The sequence below is a fragment of the Gossypium arboreum genome, chromosome 2 (genome assembly GCF_025698485.1).
Source record: "Gossypium arboreum isolate Shixiya-1 chromosome 2, ASM2569848v2, whole genome shotgun sequence".
In the NCBI taxonomy this organism is placed as follows: Eukaryota; Viridiplantae; Streptophyta; class Magnoliopsida; order Malvales; family Malvaceae; genus Gossypium; species Gossypium arboreum.
Window position 1 is genome coordinate 82,191,580 of NC_069071.1, and position 11,393 is coordinate 82,202,972.

At 36.1% G+C, this 11,393-nt stretch overlaps 1 non-coding gene across 1 annotated transcript; it reads left to right on the forward strand.

Annotated features, from left to right (window-relative positions):
• The first annotated feature begins 10,905 nt into the window (after positions 1 to 10,905).
• LOC128289664 (small nucleolar RNA R71) lies at positions 10,906 to 11,012 on the forward strand. The gene has a single exon (XR_008279308.1). It is a non-coding gene; the product is annotated as a small nucleolar RNA R71 (small nucleolar RNA).
• The last annotated feature ends 381 nt before the right edge of the window (positions 11,013 to 11,393 follow it).

Below are 11,393 nucleotides of genomic sequence, written 5' to 3' on the forward strand. Positions count from 1 at the left end.
TTTATGAATTTTGGCAAAAAATGCTATGAAAACGCATTAATTAGAGCTCAAAAGGTGCTGAAAAAGCCTATATATTTTTGTGTTTCCACGTACTATTCAGAAAGTCTCAAGTGGCGGAATATCTGGGAAAATACTTGTGGCAATTTTTTTGGAAGGTTTGTATTGTGAATTTTGCAATGCCTAAACAAAAAGTTGTTATTCCACCCTTATGGTAAGACCCAATCATGGCTATGAGTCATTATCTGAAAGATTTTTCGACAGTGAACCCGTTTAATAATTCTTCCATGGCAATCCAGCATGATAGGGAACTTAGGGTATCTGGAAAATTTGTGGTACAAGCGTCCTCCAAACTTGAAATTTCTTTGTTTCAATATTGAAGTCATTTAGGATTCTATCGCTTGAATTAAAATGTGATATTCTTGAAAACAAGTTTTGTAGTCTGGACTGATTTAAAAATACAATGTAACTTGTGTCCTGATGATTGTTGGATCCTATAAAGGAGTACATTAAGAGTAGCATCTGTTGAGTATCATTTTGAGAAGTATCCAACTACTTTTTGCAAATAAATTGTGTAATGGGATTCCAAATATGGTGTGAAGTCTGTGATCTGCCAATTGAGTGAAATTTGTAAAACATAGTTAAGAGTAGATATTGGCGTATGGTTATCCACCAACTAGGAAGCAAAAAACTATCTGACAAGGTTTGAAAAGAAGTGAAGAATCTTAAAATTAAGGATTTCAGCAGTAATGTTAGAAAGGTAATACTAGTTGAGATTCAATAGGTTCCATTGAACTTAAAGGTGTTTATTTTCCATACAGGTTAGTAGGTTTGCACTAGTTCGCTTGAGGGGACCAAGCCAGGGATACACCATAGTAGCGGATTGATGGCAATGTTATGCATATAGAGGGACACTTTAACAAACATGTTTTCAAATGACAAATAGTAATACAAGTTATGAATATGTTTGTTTAGTGAAACATTTATGTTGTAAGGCTTTATATTATCTTTGACAGTCTTGGACGAACATTAAATGTTTCATTCAACCTTTTCATTTTAGAAAGGATTTTAAATAAATATTAGGTACATTCAATATGGTTTTCATTGACTAAAAAATTTTGTTGAGTATGTAAGTATTGTGACATCTTATTTTCAAATCCAGTAAATAGGGTTGGGTATACGATGTTAAAATTCGTCTTACAGGCTTTCCAGATAACTTGCCACGTAACACCTCCAACCCATATCTGTTGTCAGAATAGGGTTTCGAAACATTACTGGAACTTTCAGAACATTTTACAAATAATTTATGTAAATTACTATGCAATAACTAAAATCATATAAATCGACTCTTAGTTGGACCTTCCAGGCCCAATACGAGCATTAGAATCAAGTTGGGACTTAATCGAAAACTCTAAGAATTTTTCACAAAATTACAAAAATTTTCCAAGGTGTAAGGCTCACACGCCTGTGTGACCTTGGGACACGCCCATACTACAAGCCATGTTCGACCCCGTGTAACTCTCTGACTTGTGCACATGGCCATGCCACATGTCCGTGTGCTAGGCCCTCTGGTTAATTAATCTATTTCGAAATTAGGTGTAGGTTTCACATGGCCAAGACACACGCCCATGTTCTAAGCTGTGTAGCACACATGGTTGACAGACACGCTTGTGTCTCTGTCCGTGTGCTGAATTTTGAGCATTCTGTTTCTCAAATTTAAGGTGCAGGGGACACACGGCTTGACTAGATGCCCATGTTACCAGGCCATGTGTCACACATGGTCTAGACACACACCCGTGTGTCTGCCCCTGTGGACAAAATAAAGCCATTTCTTGCTTCATTTCTCACCCAAAATCACAGCAATGATCTGCACTTAAACTCACATCAAAATACAAACCAATTCAAGCATTCAAATTAAGCAAATTCCATCATTCAACAAGGCATATCATTGTATGCATACATGTTTATAATTTTACCTTGGTATATTCCATATGTTAGACATAATTTGATCAACTACTTAACATATATATATATATATATAGCTACCATACCATGACATTACAGGTATATCAAAACAACTATTACTAGTCATTCCAATGACTAGATTACAAACATCATTATCAAGCCACTAAAGGCCAAGTTGTCTTATACATGCCATTACACCAAAATGAATTTTCTATGTATACCTGGAACGACGGAAAAAATGTGCAAGTATGCACAATCGCAACAAGTAATAAAGTGACAAGTAAATGTCGAGTTATCGTACCCATAGGGACTGTAAAAGAATTATTTATGAAATTAATTGTAAAACACTTTGGTGAGGTAAAAATAATTTGGTTTTAAAAGGTGGTCAAAAACTGTTTAAAAACTAAGTAAATAATTAAAAATAACAAAGGAGTTCCAATGCACGATTACAAATAAGATTTAATCAATGTAACATACTTGCGTTGGATTAATCATATTCCTTTAACTTAGAATTATTAAACCCATGTTTACACTGTTATGAATAAATTCACAGCAACCCAGTAATTTGCTAACTTATGAACAAATTTACATACAAAAATTCATTCATCTCTTGACATATCCCTATGTCAATTCAACCGACTAAACAGATTCTAGCAAGCAAACATTTTATTGCACATACATACTCATTAAATTGAACCAATCTCTTGCATATCCCTATGTCAATTCAAATGATTAATTAAATCTAATAAGCATATAAAAGACTTTCTGAAGTAACAAGGCATCCCTACCTTGAAGCAATTTAATCACAATAATCTTGCAAGTTATGCAAGGCAATAATATTGCCAGATACATTGCTAATTTACCCTTCAGCTACCTTAGAGAAATAAACATGCACTGATTAAGTACTGTGTCAATTAATTACAATTTCAATCCATTTAAATAATTAATTCATTAGTTACCTCACAGTCTTAACGCAAGAATAACTTAGGCATGATTTTACTTAACCAAGCACTTTACCGAGGCCTATAACAACATAAACATCATTTTAACAATTTAAGCAGGCTGAATATAATCAACCCAACATAAACATAATTTAAGCTGAATTGATTAAAATAACCATTTCAATAGCATAAATATTCATAAACATGTTCGACAAAAAAACAACGAAAAATTAAAGAGTTAAGGAACAAGAGGCAAATCCGGTGTTTCTTTGTGGCTTGACTAGTTGCTCCGTTCTTCGTTCTTCGTTGACCTTGGCTATCAAGGTGTCTTATGAACACCTAATTGTTGCTCCAAAATGGCTGATAGAAGCCTCTTTCCCAAGAGAAGAAATCGGCACTTGAACAAGAGGGAATGGAATGGAAAAAAATGAGAGAAAAGTGAGAGAGGGAATGAGAGAATGACGTGAAGTGAGTGATGCCTTGAATGATCAGCAAGGGGTGGATTTTATAGATGAGTGTGGCTGCTAAAAGTAGAAAATTCCAGCAGCCAAAGAGACCTCCCTTGGCCGGCCACACACATGGCAAAGTTGAGAGTTTCAACTTTGCTATTTTAAGTTTGGGGCAAATCTACAAAGACATAATTTAAGGTGGGGTTTGAATGCAATTTAGAAGTCTTTTGAGGGACTTTTTGCAAGAATATTTAATCAGATAAAATGCTGATTTGGGTCAGCATATGGGCGGTTCTGGGCTGCCCATTTAGTGGCTGGTTCGGTTCACTCAATTTGGCTCGACTAGTGCGGTTCAACTGGACCCTTTCTCCATAATTAATTAAAAATAATTTATTTAACCCACATTAAATGGGGAATAAATTAAAATTAATTAAATTATGAATTAATACACACTTCTGGACCGTCTTAGGCTAGAAATTAAAGTGCCTCGATACTTCAAATTGCTTTTCGGTTTAGTACTTTCAGCAGTGTCAGCCGAACCAATTTTCGCCCTTTGCGCAAATTTGTCGAAAATGGTTAAACTTAATCAAAATTGAGTATAAAATTAAATAAATTCACCATGTTCATATTTTTAACATGATTCAATTATTTTTCAAGAAGAATTTAACCGGATTTGCATGAATTTAAGTAAAATTGGGTATGAAAAAGTATATAAATTTTGTATTTCCACACCCCAAACTTAATTCATTGCTCGTCCCGAGTGGTGCACAAATTTTAAAAAGAATCTCTTGGAAACACCTTTGAAAAATTCCTTCAGAACAACATTTTTCCCAAATTTATGAGTTTAAAATACTTATGCTCAAAGACAAGAAATCTAATAGTTATGCTACTTAAGTATACATATTGTTCTAATTAAATTCAACAACTTATTATAATAGAAAATTTTAAACTAAATGCTTTTGTAACAAAGACATGTTAACCCTTACCAATTTGATTTTTATTCCTTTATGCAAGACTAAGCTGCAATCATTAAGCTTAACTTATGTCTTCATACGTTGATCGTAGCAATTTCTCTCCACTAATGTAGGTTGCATGAGGACTTTGAATCAATAGGTCTTCATCAAGGTTGTAATGTGGCTAGGCTAGGGGTAGGTGAAAGATGGATAAATTTTGGTTTAAGAAACCCTAGACTCAGTGTGAATCGAACCTTCAAAATTTTTACCTTCGATACACCAACTTGACTTTCATATGCTCCTTTGTACATCTTTTTCAAATACATGTGCTCTCTTTTCTTTTTCTTTTTTTTTTTAAATTAACACGAGCACTTACTTTGTGTACTGCAATTCTCGAGCAATTGATACTTCTTTTCAACTCCCCCAGACTTATTTTTGAAGTACATCTTGAATATTACTAAGTCTAGTGTTTGGGACAATTTTAAGATCATTAAGTGAAAAGTAATGGCTAATTATTGTAAGGGTCGAAATAAAATTAGGCCATATAGTCTCAAAGTTGGGTTTCAAAGGATAAAATTTTATCATGGTGGGCTTGAAAGGCTCAAACGGTCCAAACAATAGTTGCCTAAATCATTTCCAACGTTCCATGCTCCCTAGGATTTCGCCTCTAGAACTTAGTAAGTCAATTCTAAAGACCTAAACTTTCATGCATACCTAACTCTCCTAAAGTACTAAAAATTTTATAGTACGGATTCACATGCTTTATTAAAAATACATTCATGTCATTATTAAACTAACATAATAATTTATTGAAATAATAGAACTTTATTCATACTTAAATTGAGCATACTTAACAAAATTCAAAGTTTTGAACAAAATATATCCTAATCATAATTAAAAGAAAAAAATTATTCTGAGTGGAAATAATTCAAATTTTCGGTCCCCCCAACTTAAAATGAACAATATCCTCATTGTTTAAAGTGAACAAATACTATACTCCAGGTAGGATTTTAGAAAAGAGGAGGTGAGTTAACTTGACTGCTTAAGTACCAAGCTCTTTCTAAATCCAATCCTAGACATGTATATATCCAATGCCACACTTTATACTTTGTGACTTGTTCATATTTTATTAGTGATTTTCCTCTCTTTTTTTATTATGCAAAAAAAATAAATAAAAGATTCCTAATTAAACTTAATCCTAAAATGACCTAAGAACAGAAATAAAATAAAGTCAAGATCCCCCCTTTATTTATTTGCAGACCCTTCCGAGTTCGACTCATCTTTTGGTCCATCACTGTCACCTTTGCATGAATCGATTCGCTCCTTCTTTGATAATGGACTCCATGGTTCAAATATGAAATTTGGAAACTCAGGATTAAAAACTTACCAAATAAAATCCTAAAATTGATAATAATTAATATATATTATAACGGGTATAATTATATATTAATAATTATCAATTTTTTTACTAAAAACATTTATTCTAGAAGCCTTTTGAAAATATTTACAAAAAGAGGCATCTAGTTTTTATTATTCATGAAAAGAGCAACCAAATTTTAAAAAACTTCAATTAAGTCCCTATACTTAATGAAAATTTGAAATTGAGTCGCAATTTAAAACTCGGGTCAAAATTGACCTTTTTATTTGAAAAATCAAATATTAAAATCTCTATTTAGAGAATAATTTTTAGGAAAATTATGTTAAAATCAATTCCCAGGAAAGATTGGAGGAGTCACAAGCAGTCCCGCTTAAGTTCCAATCTCCTAGACAGAATTTATTTAAACATACTAATTCCGAAAATATACCCTAAATCATTTTTTAAAAAAGAACATAGGAAAATTTTAAACATTCGATAAAATGAACGAATTCCATTAAGTCTTATCTCCCCAATAGTGTTTCAGGTGCTGAGCGTTAACTCGAAAATTACCTCCCTTACCTTGGAGCTCGACAACTCTGTATGGATAGACATGATGAATCGTAAATGGACCGGACCAACGTGATTTTAACTTACCTGGGAAGAACTTTAGTCTGGACTTAAATAACAGAACTTGCTGACCTGCTTCAAATTCTCGAACTCGAATGTGCTTGTCATGCCATTTCTTAAGTCTTTCCTTGAGTAATTTGGCATTTTCGTAGGAGAATAGTCGGATTTCCTCTAGCTCATTGAGTTGGAGCATCCGTTTCTCTTTAGCAAGCTTAGGATCCAAGTTGAGTTGTCGAAGAGCCTAGTAAGCCTTGTGCTCTAACTCTAAGGGTAGATGACATGCTTTCCCAAAGACCAACCTATAAGGTGACATCCCTAAAGGGATCTTGTATGCTGTTCTATAAGCCCATAAAGCATCATCCAACCTTTTGGACCAATCACGTCGGTTTGGGCAAACTACTTTCTCAAGTATGCCCTTGATTTCCTTATTTGCCAGTTCAGCTTGCCCATTCGTCTGCGGTTGGTAAGCAGTTGCAACCTTGTGTTTCACTCCGTGCTTGTCTAATAACCATTTTAACCACTTGTTCACAAAGTGGGACCCTTCATCACTAATGATAGCTTTTGGGATTCCAAACCTTGTGAACACGTGTTTTTGCAAGAACTTAATTACAACCCTAGCATTGTTTGTCGGATAAGCTTCAGCCTTGACCCACTTGGACACATTGTCTACTGCTACCAATATATACTTGTGACCAAAAGACGAAGGGAAAGGACCAAGAAAGTCAATACCCCATATATCAAACAATTCTACCTTGATGATGTTTGTTCAAGGCATCTCATTTCTATTGGTGATATTTCCGACCCTTTGACATCGGTCATAGCTCTTTACATACGCATATGCATGCTTGAATAGTGTTGGCCAAAAGAATCCGGCTTGCAATACTTTGGCCACCGACGAGTACCTCCGAAATGTCCTCCACTCAGAGCTAAGTGACAATGGTATAAAATCTTTTGTACTTCATCTTCTACCACACATCTCCTGATTATCTGATCTGCACACTTTTTAAACAAATATGGCTCTTCCCAGAAATTGTACTTCACATCATGAAAGAACTTACTCCTTTGTTGATACGTCTTATCGATTGGCATCAAACCACAAGCTAAATAGTTAGCAATATCAGCAAACCAAGGGGTACTATGGACATGACTTACCTTCAGTATCTGTTCATCTGGAAATGTTTCCTGAATTGGTATACTAGGTGAATTCCCTTCTTGCGGCACCAATTTGGACAAATGATCTACTACTTGGTTTTCTACTCCCTTCTGATCTTGAATTTCTAAATCGAACTCTTGAAGTAGAAGCACCCACCAGATCAGTCTCTACTTAGCATCTTTCTTGGGAAGTAAGTACTTAATTGTCGAGTGGTCTGTATAAACAGTTACTTTTTTACCTACAAGATAAGATCGAAACTTGTCAAAAGAAAATACAATCGCAAGTATCTCTTTTTCTGTTACCGTATAGTTCAATTGAGCTCCTGTAAGAGTCCGGCTTGCATAGTAGATGGGATGAAAAACTTTGTTCCTTCGCTGGCCCATTACAGCCCCTTTTGCGAAGTCGCTTGCTTCACACATTAATTCAAATGGCAAATCCCAGTCTGGTGTGACGATTTTGGATGTCGTAACTAATCGACTCTTCAAATCTTTGAAAGCCTTTAACCATTCATCATCGAACTTGAACGTTGTGTCTTTCTCCAATAATTTGCATAAGGGTTTAGCAATTTTAGAGAAGTCCTTGATAAATCTTCGATAGAACCCGGCGTGGCCCAAAAAGCTCCTAACACCCTTTACAGATGTTGGAGGTGGGAGTTTCTCGATAACATCTACCTTTGCTTTATCTACCTCGATTTAATGTCTCGTTATCCGATGCCCTAGAACAATTTATTCTTTTACCATGAAATGGAACTTTTCCCAGTTAAGTACTAGGTTCGTTTCTTCACATTGCCTTAGTACGTTAGCTAGATTGGCTAAGCAACCATCATAAGTATCAGCAAATACTAAAAAGTCATCCATAAAAACTTCCAAGTACTTCTCAAGCATGTCAGTAAAAATAGACGTCATACATCTTTGAAATGTAGCAGGTGCATTACATAAACCAAATGTCATACGTCTAAATGCAAATGTACCGTACGAGTAGGTGAACGTTGTCTTGTGCTGATCTTCTAGTGCTACTGTAATCTGATTATACCCCGAGTATCCATCGAGAAAATAGTAATAGTCTTGCCCTGCGAGTTTATCTAACATTTGATCCAAGAATGGCAAAGAAGAGTGATCTTTGCTAGTCGCCTTGTTCAGTTTCTAGCAATCAATGCAAATCCTCCATCCCGTAATTGTTCTAGTTGGTATCAACTCGTTATTCTCGTTCTCTATGACTGTGATACCTCCCTTCTTTGGCATACACTGGACTGGACTCACCCACGAACTGTCTAAGATGGGATAAATGATACCCGCATCTAACCACTTGATAATCTCCTTTTTCACCACGTCCTTCATAATAGGGTTCAGTCTTCGTTGTCCATCAATTGTCCCTTTCTTGATCTTCGTTGTCCATCAATTGTCCCTGTCTTACCATCTTCTAGAATAATATTGTGCATGCATACAGATGGACTAATACCATGAATATCGACTATGGTCCATCTGATAGCCTTCTTGAATTGTTTCAACACCAAGATGAGTTTCTCTTTTTGCTCAGTAGTTAATTCTGCTGAAACAATCACAAGCAAACTAGAAGCGTTACCTAAATAAAAGTATTTTAAATGTGAAGGTAATACCCTGAGTTCTAATTTAGGTGGTTCCTCGATTGGCGCTTTTGGTTGGGCATACTCCCTCTTCTCTAACTCCAAAGATTCAAAGCAGGATTGTAGATTAAATCCCCTTTGATTAGCTTCTAAGAAAGCTAAGTATTCATCCTCCTCTTCATCATTTGGAGGATCTGATGTCAAAATTTGTTCCAACGGATCCTCAACATAGTTGAGCTCCTTTTCCACTAATGAATCCTTTAAGTCTGATACTGTAGAACAATCATCAATTGTGTTAGGAAATCGTATATACTTAAAAACATTAAATGTTACCTAATCATCCTAAACATGCATCGTAAGCTCGCCCTTCTGTACATCAATAAGGGTCCTTCTGGTTGCAAAGAATGGTCTTCCTCGGATAATCGACACTTCTTTGTTTGCTTCAAAGTTTAGGATAACAAAATCAGCAGGGAAGATAAATTTATCTACACGTACCAATACGTCCTTAATTTTTCCTTTTGATTTGCTAAGGATCGATCTGCTAGATGAAGTGTAACCGTTGTAGGTCTAACTTCACCTGTCCCCAACTTTCTAAATATTGACATGGGCATCAAGTTAATACTCGTACCTAAGTCACATAAAGCCTTGCCACAATATGTTTCTCCAATGTTGCAAGGTATGGTAAAACATCCAGGATCCTTCAGCTTTGGGGGTAGTTTGTCTTGAAGATATGCGCTGCATTCCTTCGTCAGAGCTACCGTCTCAAATTCTCCAAGTCTTTAGTTTTTGGACAGGATATCCTTCATAAACTTGACGTAGTTCAGCATTTGTTCAAGTGCTTCAACCAATGGGATGTTGATGTGAACTTGCTTGAGTACGTCTAGCAATTTCTTGAATTAAATTTCCTGCTTCTGCTTTTGAAGTCTTTGAGGGTAGAGTGGTGGTGGTTTCTTTATTGGAATTGGCTGATTCATTTTCTACGACAATTTTGCATCTAACGGAGTTATTAGTTAATCAGAATTAGCTGGTTCTGGAATTACCTTGTCGGGTTTTTCAGATTCTGGTTCTTGTGCAACTGGAATTTCAACACTCGGTTGAACTTCCTCTGAGTCTTGAGCATCAGCTAGCTTCTTTTCAGCTTCAATAGTGTTAGGTTCTACTGTCTTTCCACTCCTCAATGTCAACGTTTTGCAATGCTCCTTCTTTGGATTCCTCGGATTCTCTATATCACTAGGTAAAGCACCTTGTGGTCAGTTCTTGAGTTCAGTAGCCAGCTGGCCCACTTGATTCTCCAAATTCCTTAGAGTGGCATCGTTTTTTACCATGTATGCCTTCAATAAATTCTCTAAGCTATTGGATGATTCGGCCTGAGTTGTTACTAGTTCCAGCCCCTTGGTTGCTCCAGGAAAAATTTGGGTGGTTTCGCCACGATGGGTTATAGAAGTTGGATTGTAGTCCTTGCCTTCCTCGATTTTGGTTCTGGTTACCCATGTAATATACGGATTTAGGGTTTGATGGACATTCTTCGAACAAATGTCCCTCCCCACAATAAACATAGGCTATACTCTCAAATTGGTGAGGTGGTTGGGCTGCAAAACTGTTAGACCCATTAGTGGTAAATTCTTAAGCATTGAGGATATTGAAGATACCTGAGACGCGAGTGAAGTGAGAGCGTCCACTTCATGTATTTTAGCGACTCATCTTCCTGACACAGCTCAAATGGTTGGCCATTGATAATTGTTACTGGCGATCCTCTCGATGATTCCGTAAGCCTCATTATAGTACTTAGAAAGGATAGCATCGTTAGCAGAAGCGTCCACTACCATCCTTGTGTGAGCATTAAGACCATTATAAAATGTCTCAAGTTGGATGCAATGTGGGATTCCATGATGAGGGCATTTCCAAAATAGCTCTTTGTATCGTTTCCATGCCTCATACAAGGACTTATCATCCATTTGTTGGAAAGCAGTGATCTCATTGCTCAACATAGCATTCTTACTAGGCGGGAAATACTTCATGAGAAATCTTTCGGCTAACTCTTGCCATGTAGAAATTGAGTTTGATAACAATGAATTAAATCAGGCTCAAGCTCCGTCCCTTAGTGAGTACGGGAACAGCTTCAATCGTAATGCATCTTCGGAAACTCCAGCTAATTTGAAAGAGTCGATCACCTCCATAAATAGTCTTAAATAAAGATGAGGATCTTCTGTAGGCATTCCACTGAATTGGCCCATTGTCTGAAGCATCTGGAACATGACTGGCTTTAGCTCAAATTGTTGTGCCTTGATTTCGGTTCTCCTTATACCCAGATTAAGATCATTAAAAATAGGCACTGCATACTATCTTAAGGCTCTATCCCTATCATCAGC